The sequence below is a fragment of the Stegostoma tigrinum genome, chromosome 3 (assembly GCF_030684315.1).
Source record: "Stegostoma tigrinum isolate sSteTig4 chromosome 3, sSteTig4.hap1, whole genome shotgun sequence".
NCBI classification, from domain to species: domain Eukaryota; kingdom Metazoa; phylum Chordata; class Chondrichthyes; order Orectolobiformes; family Stegostomatidae; genus Stegostoma; species Stegostoma tigrinum.
The window spans coordinates 57,449,927-57,473,156 of NC_081356.1; the positions used below are offsets into that span (position 1 = coordinate 57,449,927).

The 23,230-nt window shown below is 48.9% G+C and overlaps 1 protein-coding gene across 8 annotated transcripts in view; it reads right to left on the reverse strand.

The window, feature by feature from the left end:
* Window positions 1–23,230, reverse strand: part of aopep (aminopeptidase O (putative)) — a 326,113-nt gene that overhangs the window by 243,787 nt on the left and 59,096 nt on the right. The gene's annotated exons all lie outside the window — the stretch shown is intronic.

Genomic DNA, 23,230 nt, shown 5'->3' on the forward strand with positions numbered 1-23,230 from the left:
TGACTGGTCATTTCATTTATTTTGTCACTTTGTCAGATAAAATGTAAAGGCTTCTACATCCTTCCTGTCAAACCTAAGTAATGCTTGGACATACTTAAATAGATCCTCACCAGGCCTGAGACTATGATGGGACTGCTCTCCTTCATTGTCCTCATCATTACTCCTATCTTTTTAGGTCCAACTGCCATAACTCAAAGACTCTCTTTCTCCCATTCTTCTGCTTTTAATCATAATTCAAACTGTTTAATTTCATTTTCTCTTTTTTTTTAAATTTTGCCTCTCTTTCTTCTTCCTTTCCTATTGTCTCTAATTCAATCTACTTAATTTGCAATTGAATTTTAGCCATTTCCAAAGATTCTGATGGCACTTCTGACAATAGTAAATGTCAAGCTGTTGTTGCAATCACCTTCCCTTTTCGCACAAAGGTAACCCCAACTCCAGTCCATCTGCCAATTCCAAAGGCTCTACCTTGCTCACTTTCTATAAAACTCTCGAAATGACATCTTCCACCCCCAGGTAATTCTTAGTGACTTAGAGCCAATCGTACAAAAGACACATCCTACTTAAACCAACCAAATGTAACACCTGAAGAGAGAACACCAATACTCACCCCTCACTGTCTTTGATTCCAATAATCCTAAACCCAACCCAAAAGTAGAGATTTTGATCCCAACAACAGCCCTCAATTTGTAATGGTCCAGACCAAAGCCCCAAAAAAGATAGTCTAGGCACCAATTTTTTTTTCTTATTTTTAAAGGTAAGTATAAAATGTTGCGTCCGGACTCGATTCAATTGGCCAAACTATCACACTTGAAGCAAAACACATTTTCTTCTTACGCTAGTGTTAGAATACGAACAAAAGAAAGAAAAATGGGAATAACAACTCTATTGTTAAACTTGACAGGACAATAGATTATTCAACTACTAAACAGCAACTGTTGCAATATGGTAACATCCCATAAACAGACCTTGCAAAGGCAAATTCAGTAAAATAGATTGTCTCAGGTGCAATTCTCTAGAACTGGAGGAAAGAAAATCAAGAGAAAACTCAGACTGAGAAAGCGAACGCAAGCAGTTTTATAAGATTTAGCCACAAAAGTATTTAATGCTGATTTCATTTCACTCCTGCATAGTAAAAACTCCTTTACTTAAACTGCAGAATCTTGTGCCCTCATTCTTTTGGTAAATAATTGAGATACCCAGGTTGAGAGGGTTTTTAAGAAGGCATACAGTGATTTAGCTTTTATTAATAGAGGGATCAAGTTCTGGAACCAAGAGGTTATGCTGCAGCTGTACAAAACTCTGGTGCAGCCGCACTTGGAGTATTGCATGCAGTTCTGGTCACCGCATTATAAGAAGGATGTGGAAGCTTTGGAAAGGGTGCAGAGGAGATTTACAAGGATATTGCCTGGTATGGAGGGAAGGTCTTACGAGGAAAGGTTGAGGGACTTGAGGCTGTTGTCATTAGAGAGAAGAAGGTTGAGAGGTGACTTAATTGAGACATATAAAATAATCAGAGGGTTAGATAGGGTGGATAGGGAGAGGCTTTTTCCAAGGATGGTGACAGCGAGCACGAGGGGGCATAGCTTTAAATTGAGGGGTGAAAGATATAGGACAGATGTCAGAGGTAGTTTCTTTACTCAGAGAGTAGTAAGGGAATGGAACGCTTTGCCTGCAACGGTAGTAGGTGTAGGTTAGATGGGCTTCAGGTCGGCACAACATCAAGGGCCGAAGGGCCTGTACTGTGCTGTAATGTTCTATGTTCTCTATGTTCTATTTCAAATTTCATTTGTTAAACAAAAATACTTTCTTGTCTTGACTGAGATCTTAATAACGTGCAACATTAAATCTTCCTTGAAGTAAATTCCAGCAATTTCCCAACTATTGACTTCATGATTATTAGCCTGTAATTCCATGTTTATTTTCTTTACTTTCTCCCATCTTTTTGGAGTATTGGTGTTATATTTTTAAACTACTAGGAATATTCACAATTTTGCAAAATCATTTCTAACAGCTACCTATTTTACAGCTCTCGAGCATAGATCACCAGACCGAAAGAAATGTTAGATTTTAGTCCCTTAAGATTTTCCAATTTTTTTTCTTTGCTGAGACTCCACTACCATCCCAGACATAGTACATCAATGCAAGAGAAAAGACTGAAGCATTTTCAGCCAGCCTTCTGATTCCACAACGCCTGTGCACCACCCACTAGGCCCAAGTCAAGAGTGTGATGGAATACTGTCAACTTGTTTGGATGAGTTCAGTTCCATAGCATTAGCCAATATAAAGCACTCCAGCTCTTAACTCACATCCCACCTACCAATTTAAAATCCTTCACCACTCAGACACAGTGACAGTAATATATATGAAAGATGCACATTAGCAACTCCTTTGACATAGTCTTCCAAATCTACAACTTCAACCATGTAGAAGGACAAGGCCTGTGGATACATGGGAACTCCAACATCTGCAAGTTGCCCTCCAAAAGTCACATCGTTCTGAGTTGGAGCTAAATCACTATTCTTTCCCCAGGACTGAATCAAAGTCTTGAAACATGCTTCTTAACAGAATTGAGTGTTTAACTACACCATATGGATAGCGGTGTTTTAAGGTAACTCATCACCATCTTCAAGGGCAATAATGGTTGGGAATAAATGCTGGCCTGGTCAGCGACACCCACATCCAATGGAAGAATAAGCAATTAATTTTGAGTTACTATTAGCCCTTGGTTAGCTTCTGTTTCCAGTGTACAATTTGTCTATTTTACAGAGAAGACAGAGACAAATGTTTCTTCAATATCTCTACTATTTGCTCAATACCAGAAATCAACTAGTGAACATTCTCTAGACTGCATCCAATGCCTGTCTATCTTTGGAAAATAACAGGACCAAACTGGTCCCATATGCCAAGAGCTGTTTAATTGTCCATTTCAAGCCCACCGACTCCCACAGCTACCTAGAATACACCTCCTCCCACCCACCCTCCTGCAAAAACTCCATCCCCTATTCCCAATTCCTCCGCCTCCGCCGCATCTGCTCCAACGATAAGACATTCCACTCCCGCACATCCCAGATGTCCAAGTTCTTTAAGGACCGCAACTTCCCCCCCACGGTGATTGAGAACGCCCTTGACCGCGTCTCCCGCATTTCCCGCGACACATCCCTCACACCCCGCCCCCGCCACAACCGCCCCAAGAGGATCCCCCTCGTTCTCACACACCACCCTACCAACCTCCGGATACAACGCATTATCCTCCGACACTTCCGCCATTTACAATCCGACCCCACCACCCAAGACATTTTTCCATCCCCACCCCTGTCTGCTTTCCGGAGAGACCGCTCTCTCCGTGACTCCCTTGTTCGCTCCACACTGCCCTCCAACCCCACCACACCCGGCACCTTCCCCTGCAACCGCAGGAAATGCTACACTTGTCCCCACACCTCCTCCCTCACCCCCATCCCAGGCCCCAAGATGACATTCCACATTAAGCAGAGGTTCACCTGCACATCTGCCAATGTGGTATACTGCATCCACTGTACCCGGTGCGGCTTTCTCTACATTGGGGAAACCAAGCGGAGGCTTGGGGACCGCTTTGCAGAACACCTCCGCTCAGTTCGCAACAAACAACTGCACCTCCCAGTCGCAAACCATTTCCACTCCCCCTCCCATTCTCTTGATGACATGTCCATCATGGGCCTCCTGCACTGCCACAATGATGCCACCCGAAGGTTGCAGGAACAGCAACTCATATTCCGCCTGGGAACCCTGCAGCCATATGGTATCAATGTGGACTTCACCAGTTTCAAAATCTCCCCTTCCCCCACTGCATCCCTAAACCAGCCCAGTTCATCCCCTCCCCCCACTGCACCACACAACCAGCCCAGCTCTTCCCCCCCACCCACTGCATCCCAAAACCAGTCCAACCTGTCTCTGCCTCCTTAACCGGTTCTTCCTCTCACCCATCCCTTCCTCCCACCCCCAGCCGCACCCCCAGCTACCTACTAACCTCATCCCACCTCCTTGACCTGTCCGTCTTCCCTGGACTGACCTATCCCCTCCCTACCTCCCCACCTACACCCTCTCCACCTATCTTCTTTGCTCTCCATCTTCGGTCCGCCTCCCCCTCTCTCCCTATTTATTCCAGTTCCCTCCCCCCATCCCCCTCTCTGATGAAGGGTCTAGGCCCGAAACGTCAGCTTTTGTGCTCCTGAGATGCTGCTTGGCCTGCTGTGTTCATCCAGCCTCACATTTTATTATCTTGGAATCTCCAGCATCTGCAGTTCCCATTATCTCTCACATTACAGAAGAGGTAGTTTGGGAAGTCTTAGAAAATATAAAGGTGAATAAATCTCTGGAACCTGAGCCAATGTATCCCTGAACATTGTGGCAAGTTAACGGGGAAAACTGAAAGACCCCTTGCAGAAACATCTGCATCATCCATAAATACAGGGGAGTGACGTGATGATTGTAGGGTGGCTAATGTTATAACTATGTTGAAGAAAGATTGTAGGGAGAAACCAGGAAACTATAGACCTGTGCATCAGACTTTGGTTGTGGGTAAATTGTTAGAAATGATTTTAAAAGATAGGATTTATGGAACTTTAGAGAGGCAAAAATTGATTAGGAAAAGTTAGCATGGTTTGTGGGAGGAAAATTGCGTCTCACAAATTTGATTGAGTTTTTCAAGCAAGTTACCAAAAAGATTGATGAGGGTAGAGCAATAGACATTGTTGACTTGGGCTTTAGTAAAGCCTTCAACAAAATTCCACACGGTAGTCTAATTAGTAAAGTTAGGTTACATGGAATTCAGGTGGAGCTTGTCAATTGGATACATAATTGGCTTAATGGTAGGAAACAGAGTGTGGTGGTGGAGGGTTGCTTTTTGGACTGGAGGCCTGACACTAAAATTGTTGGCATAGGATGCAAAGAAAAAAGTTTTCTAAGATTACAAAGCGATCTTGTTTAAATGATTAATGGGCTGAAAAATGTCAGTTGGAGTTCTATCTGGATAAATAAATGGTATTGCAACAATGGTAACGCCTATACAATTAATGATAGGGCCTTTGGTAGTGTTGCAGAACAGAAGGACCTACGGGTTCAGGTACATAATTCATAGAAGTTTACGTCACCTGTAGGTGGTTAAAAGCAGATTTAGCATGTTTGCCTTTATTGCTCAGTCCTTTGAGTATAGGAGTTAGGAAGTCAAGTTGAGGCTGTACAGGACATTGGTGAGGCCTCTTCCGAAAAATGTGTCCAGTTAGGGTTGCCCAGGATATTATTAAGCTGGAGAAGGTTCAGAAGAGATTTACCAGGATGTTTCTGCATACAGAAGGTTTGAGTTATAAAGAAAGGCTGAATAGACTTGGACTTTTTCACTGGATTGTAGGAGGTTGACAGGCGAACTTATCGAAGTTCATAAAATAATGAGGGATATTGTTAGAGTTAATGGTAGTTGTCTTTTCCCTAGCATGAGGAATTTCAAGACTAGGTGGCACATTTTTAAGGTGAGAGGAGAGCGATTTAAAAAAGACATGCATGGCAAATTTTTTACACTGAAGGTGGTTCGCATGTGGAATAAACTTCCTGAGGAAGTGGTGGATGTGGGTACAATTACAAGGTTGAAAAGAAACTTGAATAAGTACATGAATAGGAAGGGTTTGGAGAGACGTGGGCCAGGAGCAGGCAGATGGGACTAGTTTAGTTTGGGATTATGTTCGGCATGGACTGGTCAGACTGAAGAGTCTGTTTCTATGTTGTGTAACTCCATGACTATAAGAGACAAAGTTTAGTTTAAATATGGGAGATAATTAAAGATTGAACAATGTATGGAAGAAATTTGTCATATCATCATTCATTGATTTTCTGAACCATGAGGTTGTAAGAAACTTGCAGTTTCAGTAAATTTGTGACACTATCTTAAAAATAAAATCACTTCTTAATTTGGTTATCTTGATGCAAGACAGTGACTATTTTGACTTTAAGACTTGTGTTTTATTTCGTGTGTGTAATAAATAACAGCTTGACTACCCACACTTCATGTCAAACCTAAACATGTACTAAAGGCAAAAAAGAAATCAGAAGGTCTACTGAATTCCTCATCAATCACTTATGTTATGACTAAGTATTATAACCCTTGCATTCTCTACCAGCTGTATGTAGTTTACTGGGAGAAGCAACACAGATTTTAAAAGTCAATGGGTCAAATTGTGAGGTAAGAAATAATCTGGAAACTCCTCTCCAACCCCAAGAACAATCAAGAATGAGTTCCAGAAAAAGTAATCATCAGCCAACATCCAACCTACATTTTAAAAGCATCAATACCAACTTGCCCCATGCATATAAACAACTAATTACATAACAACCTTAGACGTAAAGCCAGTATTTTCAGTAACAATTCAACATATGTTATAAACAGTACTCGTTCTGAAATTTCTGGAAATGTTTTGAAAAAAAACAGAAAAAGTGAGACAAAAATTGCGCATGTCGATGTAAATGTTTAGATTGGTTTTTATGCAATATTTAAAATGTCATAACCTAGAAATGTTTCACCAAGAGTAATCTTTCGATACATGTAATAGCTTCTCTACATAAAGAGATAGAGAATCTCAAAACAATTTAATGTTAAACTAGAAAAAAACTATCCACAAATGTAATGCCAAAATCCAGTACTTTCTCAAAAAGGAAAATAAAGAATCAAACTTTATATCTTGCCTGATACAAACGAAGACCAAGTTTTTCCTTTGTCACAATCAATAGCGTATCAACAGGTTTCACAACTCATGTGGCATGGTAGCTCAGTGGTTAGCACTGCTGCCTCACAGCACCAGAGATCCAGGTTCAATACCACCTTCAGGCAACTATCTGTGTGGAGTTTGCATGTTCTCCCCTTGTCTGCATGGGTTTCTGTTGGGTGCTCCGGTTTCCTCCCACAGTCCAAAGATATGTGCAGGCTGGGTGGATTGGCAATGCTAAATTGCCCACAACATTCAGGGATGTGTAGAATAAGTGTGTTAGCCGTGGGAAATGCAGAGTTACAGGGAAAGGGTTGGGGGATATGGCCTTTGGAGATCGGTGTGGATTTAGTGGGCCAAAGGGCCTGTTTCCACATTGTAAAGATGATACTATAACTCAAACTGCCTACAAAGATCAAGCAATCTCTCAGACAATGGCTTTTACATTCCTAATAACAGTTTAAAATTGTACCAGGTCAAGGGATTTCCAGGTGTCCAACGATGGTAATGTCAGCAAGCGAGACAATTAGAATAAAGCATTCTCACCAACAGAAAATCACAAAACTAAAAACAGTGGTACTCACAACTATTAATAGCAATTTTCTGACTGATAAATAAACAATTATGATTGGATTAGGATAGATTAAAAATTGTGCATCAGATTTATCATGAGATTCATTTTAGAAAAAGTTTTTTTTAAAATCATATCAGAGAAATTTTACTTCCTGCAAATATAAAGTTTTCATTTCAGGGCCAGAGTGATTCGCAGTAATCATAAGAAAATGCACTGTTAAAATCCAAAATTACAGGGTATTCAACAAGATACTTTGAGACCAACAATGTAAAAGTGAAAATCTTTGGCAGCTCATTAATCACTTAGGAATGACCTCCAGACAGCACTCTTCTGAAGAAGTATAGAATTATTCAAAGCAACTTTTGCAGTTCTATTTCATAGTGGACATGAGTAGGGTCAACTTTGTAGGCTGTGTGGTGATGTAATGATGGCAAAGCTGGCATTTCACCATCACTACTACTGCAAAATCTGGGCCTTTGTCCCTTGCACTTCCATTTTTACACATCTACCATGTCAGTATTCACATTAAACCTGGTTTACAACTTGAATAAGTACTGTTGATAAAACTAATTCAGTGACAAACTGCACAGATAAATTTGCATGTGAATGACAATGACTAAGTTTTTTGTTCTCTGTGATGTCATCCAACAGAGTCCCGACTGTGCATTTATGATATAACCTTTGCTACAAAAAGATACAATGGCTATTGCCTCAACTCCTGTACGTTTGACAAACAACGAAATACAGGACATAGGAATTTAGAATGCACCATTCAGACCTTTGAGTCTGTCTGCCATTTGTTAAGACCTCAATTGATCTTCTTGAGGCCTCAATTCCCCTTTCCTGTCTGCCCCCATATAAGTCGTAACTCCATCTACGCTTCCCACTGCCTCAGGAAAGCAACCAACATAATCAAAGACCCATCCCAGCCAGCTATACTCTCTTCCATTCTCTTCGATAGGCAGAAGATACAAAAGCTTGAATGTGCGTATAAACAGTTTCAAGAATGCTTTTTCCCTGGTGCTATCAGACTTTTGAATGGGCCTCTCAAATGTTAAAGGTGATCTTTCTTCTCTGCACTTGTAACAATGTATTTTCCACTCTGCTCTGTTATCCTAATGCACTTTGTATGCTTATGATCTACCTACACAATATGCAAAACAACACTTTTCACTGTATCTCGATACATGTGACAATTAATCAAACTCAAACTCTCGTCTATTGTTCAAATTGGGAACATTTTCTACATAACTTTCTGTCTTGCACACACCGGGACAAATTTTAAGGAAAACAATTCAAAGGAAAAATTAAAGTTGGAGGAGGAGGAGGAGGAAAACGGAGGATGTAGAAGAAGTCTGAATTGGAACAATAAGGAAATATTGGAAGGTTGCAAGACTAGAAGAGGTTATAAAGACAGGAAGGAAAAATGTGATGAGGGATTTGATGATTTTGTTTTAAAAAAACATGCTGGCAATGCTCTGCATAATTCCTTTTTCCACAGGCTCTTAGTGATTATTTTAAATGGAAGAACTTATTAGTAAGTCCTAAGCAGAAAACACTAAATGATCATAGATAACAAAGTGTGCAGCTGGATGAACACAGCAGGCCAAGCAGCATCTTAGGAGCACAAAAGCTGGTGTTTCGGGCCTAGGCTCTTCATCAGAAAACTTCTAGGCCCAAAACATCAGCTTTTGTGCTCCTAAGATGCTGTTTGGCCTGCTGTGTTCATCCAGCTCCACACTTCATTATCTTGGATTCTCCAGCATCTGCAGTTCCCATTATCACTAAGTGATCATGACACCTTTGATAAAGACAACGGTCAAAGGGTTTTTTTTCTCTACTATGTTTTGACCCACTCAATTTCAGGCAAGAAATACCAAAAATGATCTGGGAATGACAATGTTTACTATTGGCAGAAATTCTTTTTATAGCTAACGTAAATAGGAGACAAAATATGGAACCTGAATTTTTCCATTTTCAAATTAAGACCAATGTCAAAAAATTTCACAGACATAACTCTCCAGTTAGTCTCCTTTCCAGTTCTTTACTCTCAGTTTCCTAAAATTTGTTTTCATATGTTTATCCACCTCCCTTCAAAAGATACAAACTGTTCTGCTTCCACTGCTGTCTCTACTAAGGAATTTCACACTCTAACAATGGAGTTTAAAAAAAACCTGGCAACCACTCTTTTCAATCTTTGGCAACAATTTAAATTCATACTGTTAATTGTTATCAACTCACCAAGTAATAAAAATAGCTTTCCTCTATTTACCCGATGAAATACCTCAATGATTCTGAAACTCTCTACCAGATCATATTCTAACCTCTATTCCAATATGGTTAAAATTCTGAAACTAGGGTCTTCAACCTGAGGAAAGGAGATTATGAAGCAATGAGGGACAAGATGACTCAGAGGAAGAGAAAAAGAACAGAAAATGACATCACCAACCCAAGGAAACCTAAACAGATAAATAGAAAGCGGGACATAACACCAGCGCTTCGTCGGAGGCTCACTGGTTGATGTTACCTAGAATGGTGACGAAGCGTCTGGGAACAAACCGGCAAGCTCAGTGAACTAGCTTACATCTCGAACACAATAAAGACCCACTCTCTTGTGGACCGAGAGGAGGAGAGTGCTATCTTGGAGGTGAAAGGAGGACGTCGGGTTGGCTGTGCACCCTTGCGACCAGTGGATCTTAATGCTGGCTTCGGCCTAACGCTGGTTCAGGGGAGCAGCCAACCTTCAACGATGGCTGCGGCAAGTGCTCGTGCCCCAGGTCAGGGGGTCCGGAACACCATCCGTATTTCTGTAAACAAGGTGGATGAAGGTGCACCTGTGGACCGCACCTTCTTCGTGAAGAGGGTCCTGTTGGACTGTTGTGGGTTCGCTGCTGCGGACATTTACTGCCTGCAGGATTTCCCCGGAGGAGGTTTTTACGACGTGACCTTCCGGAGTGCCAAGCTTTGTGAGCGCTTCCTGGAGGTTTTCAAGGAGAAAGGAGGTGAGGGCCCCCTCTCTGTATTGACCGCTGTCCCACTGTTTGTGATGCCAGCACAGAGGAGCCGTATGGTGACTGTACACATGTACAACCCGCATGTGCCAGCAGTTGATGTCCTGACCTTCCTCGGAAGGTATGTGAAGGTGGAAGGGGACCTAACTGACATCGTGGACCCCTTTGGCATCTGGACCAGTAAGAGGCAGGTCAAGGTGACGCTGAGGATGGGCGCGGACGGAAATGTCGCACACCCACCGTCAAGCTTCGCGATCAGCGAGAGCAGGGGCTACCTGACCTAAGCAGGGCAACCTAAAGTCTGCCATGCCTGTGGTAGGTCAGGTCACATGGCGGCCGACTGCAAAGCCACCATCTGCAGGAACTGCAGGGAGGAGGGACACCTTGCAAAGGATTGCCCACGAGAGAGAAGCTGCAACCTTTATGGGGAAGCGGGCCACTTCTATAGGGCATGCCCGCGGCGGGGTTCCACCTACGCCCAGGTCGCCGGCAGGGGAAATGCGGGTCCAGCCCCCCCGGAGGAGAGGAAGGCACCAGGGCCCAGCAAGGACCCCACTAATGTGCAGGAGGGCCAGGCCGTGCAAGAGGGCCCAGCCCTGCAGGATGGGCCAGAGGCCAGCAAAGCACCCCTGCAGGCTCCGATCCCCCCCGACAACCCGGAGCCAATGGAGGCGGCGACAGGTGACCCAGGGGAGTGGACAACAGTCTGGAAAGCGAGGAGGAAGGTGCGTCGACGGGCCCAGGAACCGCAACCATCAGGCGGGAAGAGGCAGCTACAGGGGGGCTATAAGAGCTCCTCTGACGAGGAGGATTCGGAAAGGGCCCACCCAAAGCAAAAGTTAAAGGTCTCGAGGGGGAAGGAAAGCAGCACCCCGCTTCCAGGTGACGGGAGGCGTCCTGAGGCTCCCTGCGACACCCACTCAAGTGCCGCCGGAGCACTGGAGGGCCCCCCGGAACTTCCAGGCGGGAAGGAGGAAACAGCCCGTCCCCAGCCTGACCCGGAGCTGGACCCTCCTGCCTCTGCACCCCTGACAGGGGGATGCCACCCGGAAGGCAGCACGGACGGTTTCCTGAGCCCGGAGAGCGTCCAGCAGTTAGCCCAGGCAATGGGCATGAAGGGACAGATGGCGGGGCTGGACCTTGGACTTGGGGAGGGTACTGCGGTCACTGCCCACAACGGGGGTACGAGTTGCGAGCATTAATGTGCGCAGTGTTAAGTCAACAGCGAGATGTGTATCCACGTTGGCCTACCTGACCACCATCAAGGCGGACCTCCTGTTTCTGCAGGAGTGCGGGATACCGCACCTCGGTAGGTACGGGAAATGGTCCGGCGCCTGGACCTGTGGGCCTTCGATCTGGTCGGGGGGTAACGACTGTCGATCCTCGGGCCTGGCTATTCTGCTGCGGGGGCGCAACTTCACCATCTCTCAAGTTCAGGAGGTGGTGGGGAGGGCGCCTCCTAGTGGCTGACATCACCTACAGGAATGCTCCCCTGAGGCTGATCAACATGTACGCCCCAGCGGTACGGAGTGAGCGGTTGGCCATCCTGCAGCGGCTTCCACCCCTGCTGGCTACGTCCAGGCCGGTCATCCTAGGCGGAGACTTCAACCGCATCATTGATGCAGATGAAAGATCCGGCGTGGGGACAGCGGGTGGGGGGAGTCAACTGGACGTCACGTCCAGATTCCTGATGGGCACGGTGAAGGACGCCAAGCTGCTCGACATCTTCAGCAACCCTGCAGACGGAGCGCAGCGGAGGTACACCTGGTCGCGGCCAGACGGGTCTATCCGCTCAAGGATAGACTTCCTGTTTGTGTCACGGACGTTCTCGGTCAGGTCCACCGGCGTCGAGCCGGTGTTCTTCTCTGACCACTGCCTCCTGCTGGCCGACTGTCACTTACAGGACGACCAGCCGGCCGGCAAGGGGACGTGGAAGCTCAACACGATTCTGTTGACCCCAGAGAACGTCGAGGAGCTTAAGAGGGAGTACGCCGGTTGGAGAACCGTGAAACCCCTCTTTGAGTCTCCAGGCGACTGGTCGGAGACAGTGAAGGAGAACAACAAGAGGTTCTTTGTCCTCAAGGGTGTTCAGAAGGCAAGAGAGAGGCGGGGAAAGCTGTCGCGACTCCAGAAAAGGGTGCAGAACCTGCTCCTTCTGCAGTTGATGGGGGTCGATGTCACGGAGGACCTCCGCGAGGTGAGGGGCCAGCAAGCCTCACTCTTCGCCACGGAGGCCTCCCGGATAATCTTCCGGTCCAGGGTCCGCTCCGTGGAGCAGGACGAGACGTGCTCGCGTTTCTTCTTTCAGAAGGTGCACAAAGAGAGCTCTGTGCTTAGCCGGCTGAAGGAGGACGACGGCTCGGCGACGTCGTCTCGGCCCGACATTTTGAGGATCAGCAGATCCTTCTATGCCGGACTGTACGACACGAAGCCCACGGACAGCACGGCCTCCGAGTCATTCCTGTCGTCTATCACGGAGGTCTTAGACGACGGCACGAGGGAGTGGCTGGACCGGCCGATATCCCTGGACGAGCTGACCAGAGCCCTCAAGTCCTTGCAGAGGAATAGGACTCCCGGAAGCGAAGGCTTACCGGTCGAGCTGTATTCCGCTCTGTGGGGCCTGGTCAGCCAGGACCTGCTGGAGATGTACGATAGTGCGCTTCGGGCAGGGGAAATGTGCAAGTCCATGAGGAAGGGCATCATCACCCTCATTTACAAGAGGAAGGGGGAGAAGAAAGAAATTAAGAATTGGCGTCCCATTTCACTTTTGAACGTGGACTACAAAATCCTGGCCAAGGTCATTGCCAGCCGGGTCAGGTCTGTCCTGGAGTCAATGATTCACCCTGACCAAACCTGTGCTGTGCCGGGCAGGAAGATCGCTGAGAGCCTCGCGCTCATCAGGGATACGATCGCCTACGTACAGGACAGGCGGGTGGACACCTGCCTCGTCAGCCTGGACCAGGAGAAGGCCTTCGACAGGGTCTCTCATGCTTACATGAGGGGCGTCCTCTCCAAATTGGGGTTCGGGGAGGGCATCCGCAATTGGCTCCGGCTGCTCTACGCCAACATCGTTAGCGCAGTCTCGATCAATGGGTGGGAATCAGACAGTTTTCCTGTTAGATCTGGAGTCAGGCAGGGCTGCCCACTCTCTCCTGCCTTGTTCGTGCGCTGTGTGGAGCCCTTCGCCGCCTCCATCAGGAAGGACGTGAGCCTGAAGGGCGTGACTATCCCAGGCAGCGGAGGCCTTCAGGTCAAGACCTCCATGTACATGGACGATGTCGCCGTCTTCTGCACCGATCGTCGGTCGGTGAGTAGGCTGTCGGACATCTGCGGCCAGTTTGAACTGGCCTCGGGTGCCAAAGTCAATAGGGGTAAGAGCGAGGTCATGTTCTTCGGGAACTGGGACGACCGCTCCTTCATCCCTTTCACCGTCAGGACAGACTACCTGAAGGTGCTGGGTGTTTGGTTTGATGGAGCTGGGGCATGCACTAAGACTTGGGAGGAGCGTATCGCCAAATTGAAGCAGAAGCTGGGCAGGTGGACGCTCCGGTCCCTCTCCATCGCGGGTAAGAACCTGGTTTTCAGGTGCGAGGGGCTTTCGGTACTGTTGTATGTGGCGCAGGCCTGGCCTATTACCTGGACATGCGCCGCTGTGGTCACCCGGGCCATCTTCCACTTCATTTGGGGGTCGAGGATGGACCGGGTCCGCAGAGACACCATGTACAAAGACCTGGGAAATGAGGGAAAGGGCGTACCGAACGCCACCCTCGCCCTGACGGCTTCCTTTGTGTGCGGCTGCATCAAGCTGTGCGTAGATCCTCAGTACGCAAACACCAAGTGTCACTATTTACTGAGGTTCTACCTGTCCCCGGTGTTGCGAAGGATGGGCCTGGCCTCGTTGCCGCGGAACGCTCCGAGTAGTTGGACCGTTCCGTACCACCTGTCCTTCGTGGAGTAATTTTTGAAAGGAAACACCTTTGACCACAAGGCCGTCAGGCAGTGGTCAGCACGTAGTATCCTCGAGACCCTTTGGGAAAAGGAGAGGGTGGATCCTGTCGTGTGGTTCCCCACGCAGACTGCCAAAGTCGTTTGGCAGAATGCCTCATCGCCAGAACTTTCAAACAAGCACAAGGACATTGCTTGGCTGGCGGTGAGAGGGGCTCTGCCAGTGAGATCCTTTATGCATGCCCGGAATCTCTGCGCCACCGCACGCTGCCCTCGAGGTGGCTGCGGGGGGGACGAGACTGTCGATCACCTCCTTCTGGAGTGTGCCTATGCGCAGGACGTCTGGAGGGGGATGCAGTGGTATTTGTCGAGGTTCGTCCCGAGCAGCTCCGTGACGCGGGACTCCGTGCTCTACGGGCTGTTTCCGGGGACGCACACCGAGGCCAACATCAACTGCGCCTGGAGGACCATCAATGCGGTGAAAGATGCTCTTTGTTCTGTCCGCAACTTGCTGGTCTGCCAGCTGAAAGAACTGACCCCGACCGAGTGTTGCAGACTGGCGCACTCCAAGGTCCAGGGCTACATGCTGAGGGACGCGCTAAAGCTTGGGGCAGACGCCGCCAAGGCGCGGTGGGGAAAGACCACCGTATGAGCCCCCTCGTCCAGAAAAGGGAAAAGAATCCTATCTGGTAACTGGGCCCAGCTGGCGCCTTCCCCAACTGGTCAGGGGGCCAACTGGGACTGTGCGGGGTGACGACTGCCGGGGCGGTTTCTTTGCTTTGTTTTTTTTTCCTCTGTTTTGTTTTTTTCCTTTAGTTGGTGTACGTACCCCCGGGTAACCTGGAGTGGCTTGCATGACTGGGTATGTGTATAAATGTTTTATTTTTTGTACATTCTATGAATAAAGTATTTTTTTTTCAAATAAAAAAAAAGGTGACTAAACATCTGGGAACAAACCTTATAGCTCAGTGAACCAGCTTACATCCGGAACAAAATAAAGACCCACTCTCTTGTGGACTGAGAGGACGAGAGTGCTGTCTTGGAGGTGACAGGAGGACGTCGGGTTGGCTGTGCACCCTTGCGACCAGTGGATCTTAATGCTGGCTTCGGCCTAACGCTGGTTCAGGGGAGCAGCCAACCTGCAACGATGGCTGCGGCAAGTGCTCGTGCCCCAGGTCAGGGGGTCCAGAACACCATCCGTGTTTCTGTAAACAAGGTGGATGAAGGTGCACCTGTGGACCGTACCTTCTTCATGAAGAGGGTCCTGTTGGACTGTTGTGGGTTCGCTGCTGCGGACATTTACTGCCTGCAGGATTTCCCCGGAGGAGGTTTTTACGATGTGACCTTCCGGAGTGCCAAGCTTTGCGAGCGCTTCCTGGAGGTTTTCGAGGAGAAAGAAGGTGAGGGCCCCCTCTCTGCATTGACCGCTGTCCCGCTGTTTGTGATGCCAGCACAGAGGAGCTGATGGTGACTGTACAAATGTACAACCCGCATGTGCCAGCAGTTGATGTCCTGACCTTCCTTGGAAGGTAGGTGAAGGTGGGAGGGGACCTAACCGACATCGTGGACCCCTTTGGCATCTGGACCAGTAAGAGGCAGGTCAAGGTGACGCTGAGGATGGGCGCGGACGGGAATGTCGTACACCCACCGTCCAGCTTCGCGATCGGCGGGAGCAGGGGCTACCTGACCTATGCAGGGCAACCTAAAGTCTGCCATGCCTGTGGTAGGTCAGGTCACATGGCAGCCTACTGCAAAGCCACCATCTGCAGGAACTGCAGGATTGCCCCCAAGAGAAAAGCTGCAATCTTTGCGGGGAAGCGGGCCACCTCTATAGGGCATGCCCGCGGCGGGGGACCACCTACGCCCAGGTCGCCGGCAGGGGCAATGCAGGGCCAGCCTCCCAGGAGGAGAGGAAGGCACCAGGGCCCAGCAAGGACCCCACTAATGTGCAGGAGGGCCAGGCCGTGCAGGAGGGCCCAGCCCCGCAAAGCACCCCTGCAGGCTCCGATCCCCCCCGAAAACCCGGAGTCGATGGAGGCGGCGACAGGCGACCCAGGGGAGTGGATAATAGTCCGGAAAGCAAGGAGGAAGGTGCGTCGATGGGCCCAGGAACCGCAACCATCAGGCGGGAAAAGGCAGCTACAGGGGGGCTATAAGAGCTCCTCTGACGAGGGGGATTCGGAGAGGGCCCACCTGAAGCAGAAGTTAAAGATCTCGAGGGGCAAGGAAAGCAGCACCCCGCTTCCAGGTGACAGGAGGCGTCCTTAGGCTCCCTCCGACACCCAGTCAAGTGCCGCTGGAGCACTGGAGGGCCCCCCGGGACTTCCAGGTGGGAAGGAGGAAACAGCGCGTCCCCAGCCTGACCCGGAGCTGGACCCTCCTGCCTCCGCACCCCTGACGGGGGGATGCCACCCAGAAGGCAGCACCATCGGTTTCCTGAGCCCAGAGAACGTCCAGCAGTTAGCCCGGGCAATGGGCATGCAGCGACAGATGGAGGGGCTGGACCTTGGACTTGGGGAGGGTACTGCGGTCACTGCCCACAATGGGGGTAGGAGTTGCGAGCATTAATGTGCGCAGCGTCAAGTCAACCGCAAGATGTGTGTCCACGTTGGCCTACCTGACCACCATCAAGGCGGACCTCCTGTTTCTGCAGGAGTGCGGGATACCGCACCTCAGCAGGTATGGGAATTGGTCCGGCGCCTGGACCTGTGGGCCTTCGATCTGGTCGGGGGGTAACAACTGTCGCTCCTCGGGCCTGGCTATTCTGCTGCAGGGGCGCAACTTCACCATCTCTCAAGTTCAGGAGGTGGTGGAGGGCGCCTCCTAGTGGCTGACATCACCTATGGGAACGCTCCCCTGAGGCTGATCAACTTGTACGCCCCAGCGGTATGGAGTGAGCGGTTGGCCGTCCTGCAGCAGCTTCCACCCCTGCTGGCTACGTCCAGGCCGGTCATCCTAGGCGGAGACTTCAACTGCATCATTGATGCAGATGGAAGATCCGGCGTGGGGACAGCGGGTGAGGGGAGTCAACTGGACGTCACGTCCAGATTCCTGATGGGCACGGTGAAGGACGCCAAGCTGCTTGACGTCTTCAGCGCCCCTGCAGACCGAGCGCAGCAGAGGTACACCTGGTCGCGGCCTGACGGGTCTATCCGCTCAAGGATAGACTTCCTGTTTGTGTCACGGACGTTCTCGGTCAGGTCCACCGGCGTCGAGCCGGAGTTCTTCTCTGACCACTGCCTCCTGCTGGCCGACTGTCACTTACAGGACGACCAGCCGGCCGGCAAGGGGACGTGGAAGCTCAACACGACTCTGTTGACCCCAGAGAACGTCAAGGAGCTTAAGAGGGAGTACGCCGGTTGGAGAACCGTGAAACCCCTCTTTGAGTCTCCAAGCGACTGGTGGGAGACAGTGAAGGAGAACATCAAGAGGTTCTTTGTCCTCAAGGGTGTTCAGAAGGCAAGAGAGAGGCGGGGAAAGCTGTCGCGACTCCAGAAAAGGGTGCAGAACCTGCTCCTTCTGCAGTTGATGGGGGTCGATGTCACGGGGAACCTCCGCGAGGTGAGGGGCCAGCAAGCCTCGCTCTTCGCCGCGGAGGCCTCCCGGATAATCTTCCGGTCCAGGGTCCGCTCCGTGGAGCAGGACGAGACGTGCTCGCGTTTCTTCTTTCAGAATGTGCACAAAGAGAGCTCTGTGCTTAGGCGGCTGAAGGAGGACGACGGCTCGGTGACGTCGTCTCGGCCCAACATTTTGAGGATCAGCAGATCCTTCTATGCCGGACTGTACGACACGAAGCCCACGGACAGCATGGCCTCTGAGTCGTTCCTGTCGTCTATCACGGAGTCTTAGACGACGGCACGAGGGAGTGGCTGGACCGGCCGATATCCCTGGATGAGCTGACCAGAGCCCTCAAGTCTTTGGAGAGGAATAGGACTCCCGGAAGCGACGGCTTACCGGTCGAGCTGTATTCCGCTCTGTGGGGCCTGGTCGGCCAGGACCTGCTGGAGGTGTACGATAGTGCGCTTCGGGCAGGGGAAATGTGCAAGTCCATGAGGAAGGGCATCATCACCCTCATTTACAAGAGGAAGGGGGAGAGGGAAGAAATTAAGAATTGGCGTCCCATTTCACTTTTGAACGTGGACTACAAAATCCTGGCCAAGGTCATAGCCAACCGGGTCAGGTCTGTCCTGGAGTCGGTGATTCACCCCGACCAAACCTGTGCTGTGCCGGGCAGGAAGATCGCTGAGCGCCTCGCGCTCATCAGGGATACGATCGCCTACGTACAGGACAGGCGGGTGGACACCTGCCTCGTCAGCCTGGACCAGGAGAAGGCCTTCGACAGGGTCTCTCATGCTTACATGAGGGGCGTCCTCTCCAAATTGGGGTTCGGGGAGGGCATCCGCAATTGGCTCCGGCTGCTCTACGCCAACATCGTTAGCGCAGTCTCGATCAACGGGTGGGAATCGGACAGTTTTCCTGTCAGATCTGGAGTTAGGCAGGGCTGCCCACTCTCTCCTGCCTTGTTCGTGCGCTGTGTGGAGCCCTTCGCCGCCTCCATCAGGAAGGACGTGAGCCTGAAGGGCGTGACTATCCCAGGCAGCGGAGGCCTTCAGGTCAAGACCTCCATGTACATGGGTGATGTCGCCGTCTTCTGCACCGATCGTCGGTCGGTGAGTAGACTATTGGACATCTGCGGCCAGTTTGAACTGGCCTCGGGTGCCAAAGTCAATAGGGGTAAGAGCGAGGTCATGTTCTTCGGGAACTGGGACGACCGCTCCTTCATCCCTTTCACCGTCAGGACAGACTACCTGAAGGTGCTGGGTGTTTGGTTTGGTGGAGCTGGGGCATGCACTAAGACTTGGGAGGAGCGTATCGCCAAATTGAAGCAGAAGCTGGGCAGGTGGACGCTCCGGTCCCTCTCCATCGCGGTAAGAACCTGGTTGTCAGGTGCGAGGGGCTTTCGGTACTGTTGTATGTGGCGCAGGCCTGGCCTATTACCTGGACCCGCGCCGCTGCGGTCACCCGGGCCATCTTCCACTTCATTTGGGGGTCGAGGATGGACCGGGTCCGCAGGGACACCATGTACAAAGACCTGGGAAATGGGGGAAAGGGCGTACTGAACGCCACCCTCGCCCTGACGGCTTCCTTTGTGTGCGGCTGCATCAAGCTGTGCGTAGATCCTCAGTACGCATAAACCAAGTGTCACTACTTACTGAGGTTCTACCTGTCCCCGGTGTTGCAAAGGATGGGCCTGGCCTCGTTGCCGCGGAATGCTCCGAGTAGTTGGAGCGTTCCGTACCACCTGTCCTTCGTGGAGAAGTTTTTGAAAGGAAACACCTTTGACCACAAGGCCGTCAGGCAGTGGTCAGCAAGTAGTATCCTCGGGACCCTTCGGGAAAAGGAGAGGGTGGATCCTGTCGTGTGGTTCCCCACGCAGACTGCCAAAGTCGTTTGGCAGAATGCCTCATCGCCACCGCACGCTGCCCTCGAGGCGACTGCGGGGGGGGGGGGGGGGGGAAACGAGACTGTTGATCACCTCCTTCTGGAGTATGCCTATGCGCAGGAGGTCCGGAGGGGGATGCAGTGGTATTTGTCGAGGTTCGTCCCGAGCAGCTCCGTGTCGCGGGACTCCGTGCTCTATGGGCTGTTTCCCGGGACGCACACCGAAACAAACATCAACTGCGCCTGGAGGACCATCAATGCGGTGAAAGACGCTCTTTGGTCTGCCAGCTGAAAGAACTGACCCCGACCGAGTGTTGCAGACTGGCACACTCCAAGGTCCAGGACTATGTGCTGAGGGAGGCATTAAAGCTTGGGGCAGCTGCCGCCAAGGCGCGGTGGGGAAAGACCACCGTATGAAACTCGTCATCCAGAATGGAAAAAAGGGCCCTATCTGGTAACTGGGCCCAGCTGGCGCCTTCCCCCCTGGTCAGGGGGCCAACGGGGACTGTGCGGGGTGACGACTGCCGGGGTATTTTCTTTGCTTTGTTTTTTTCTTTTTTTTTCCCTTTAGTTGGTGTACGTACCCCCCGGGTAACCCAGAGCGGCTTGCATGACTGGGTAGGTGTATAAATATGTTTTATTTTTTGTACATCTTATGAATAAAGTAGATTTTTTCAAATAAAAAAAGGTGACGAAACGTCTGAAAACTAACCTTCCAGCTCAGCGAGCAAACTCACATCCAGAACTTGTACATAGTTATTGATCGTTATATCTGATGTAAGTAGTTTATTTACCATACAATGTTATGTCCATAGTTTTATTTAGAAAACATTTACGTTTAAAGTTTCTTGTGGAATGTAAGCATTCTTAACATTTCATAAACCCTTGTTCCTCCATTCATGTGCTTGTTAATGAGGCACAGTGGTTGGGGAGTTCTGCAAGATCACCAAATACAACATGAGGACAACAGCAGTGATGCATGTACGTGGCATCAGCTCAATCCAACATCTTCATCGCCCTCCCCCATAAATACCCAGGAGAGTGTACCTCGGAGTTCACCATCAGTAATGGTGGCAGCAACAGTCAATGCTGCAAATGGCCAGGGGCTAGGCATCCTGCACACCTGTCCAACACAACCTGCTTTGGAGGACAATGTTGCCCCCTGTGAAGTCCCTGTGACTAGCTACAAATGCAGCCTCCTCCCCCACTCACCTACCTGCCTACTGAGAGTCCACTTGCAGCTGTTCTCCTCAATATTATACACTACCATGTACTTCAGGAGTGGCATGACATGAGTGGCCCTCTGCTTGTAGATTTCAACCTGAGTGTTAATGTGCTGCTGAGACTTCCAACATCAAGCTCTCATTTCTAAGGTACTGCTCCATTAATCCCAAAAGTTTTACAATTCACCAGATCGTCATGCAAGGCACACACATGCAATGGCAACTGCCTACCTGTCTCCACCACACCCCTAAATTCCCCAGCACCCCTTCCCCAAGAACCCGTTTCCCCCTTAATTTTTTTGCACAGAGGTGACTTAAAAACCATGGGCCACCATCCCGGTCAATGGTCTGAACCTGCCAGCAACCTCCACTGTCTAAAATCCTTGCTGGTGGAGACACTTTCCCAATTGCAATAAATCTTCCTACCCAGACTGGCCCCTGAGGTGGTGAGGAAACATCTCTGGAAGACAGCCTGTCCCACACAGTGTCATGAGTTCCCTCCCCTATGCAACACGTATACCCAGTGGAGTCATACATTGCTAGCTGCCAGTGTGCTCTCCTAGACAAATTTGCCCTTGCGAAGTACAGTGCCAGTGCACTGGAGGATGCTACGATGGTGGCAATGCCTTCCTGAAAGTGGAGTGTCAATGTCCATAGTAAAGAACACATGCAGCTGGTGTTGGTGGATTGTGTCCTGCTCTCCAGGTTGTCCGTGACCAATAAAGATCTCCTGGAGTAGCAGTGAGATGCTTTCCATTTAGAGTTTTCCCAGCAGCTGGTTTGTATGTCAAGTTTGATAAGATCACAAACCAGGGAGAGTTGGGCTGTTAACAAACCATTTAATAAGCAATAAAGAACATCAGCTAGAAATTTGTTGCCTCCTAGACAAAGAATTGCCCTATACTCTTTCAGCAAAGTGGGAAAGTTGTGGAAAGATAATCTCACAAAAAACACATGATCAATTTTGTGGATGTAAAATATTATATTGAACACAGTTGGAAAGTTCTAACCAGAGGTAACATCTCACTGGAACATTTAATCATTGCAAATGGAAAATTCTTGACAGAGGTCTGAATTTACACCACTGTCTCCAGAAAAAGAGATTTCAGCCAGCATTATTGACCCTGAAGGTAACACAGGTGCCAACAACCTGCGTGGAAAATGAATTCGGCTACAGTCCAGGATTTAGACAATTATGTGATGGAAAAGGATACTTTTGTAAAAGGGTGTGTGGATATCACTGTACATTATAATCTTTTATTATTAATCAAGCATAGATGCAAAATTAAGGTTTTTTGCAATAAATTAGTTCTTTGAGCATTAATTTAAGGAACCTGGCTATCATATTTCCGATACAAAGTTATGTACAGTTTAGTATATAATTGTTTACACCATGTTTCTTTGAAATTCAAACTCTGTTGTGGCCAGTGGAGGAGGGAGACGAGGGAAGGAATCAGTCCATCCTTCCCACTTAGGTATGTAACAAACAGCAAAAATAATGCTGCATGTGGGATATGGAGAAAACTGCAGAAACTAAAAACAGAATATACTGCAAGTATAGGCTTTCCACAATCTAAAGATAAGAAACTGTAGTAAGTCAAGGTGACATTCTAAGAAAGAGATTACACCATTATTTTCAATTCGGATATAGTTGACCAGCTTTAATGTAGGCGATAGTATCAGAGATAATGGGAACTGCAGATGCTGGAGATTCCAAGATAATAAAATGTGAGGCTGGATGAACACAGCAGGCCAAGCAGCATCTCAGGAGCTCCTGAGATGCTGCTTGGCCTGCTGTGTTCATCCAGCCTCACATTTTATTAATGTAGGCGATGCTGCTCATAGTCATCACAAATTCTTTTAATATCGTGCAATTAGAAAATAATGGCTGCTGGAATAAATGTTGTAAGTTATAATCATACTACATAAAGAAAATCATACCATTCCTATAGTAGCTTTTCTCTTCTATTTTCTTTTAAAAAATATTCAATATTTTAAGCCCCAAGTGGTCAATTGTACATTATAAATAAGCAAGCATCTTGTGAATAATTTAAAGAATGAATACAAGTTTGCTTCTATCATCACTCTTATTCTGCTACAGTATACATAAAAGCAAAGATCTAGTTCATGCTGATCTGAGGAACATCTGATTTTATTTCAAACACACATATTGTTGGACACAACAGGGCTATCAAATAGCTTTTGGGACACAATTAAGACTACGTCCAAAAGACACAATTTACAACAGATCTCACAGTAACTCTAAGGAATTCCTTTTCCAGCAATCTACTTCAAATTTCAGAG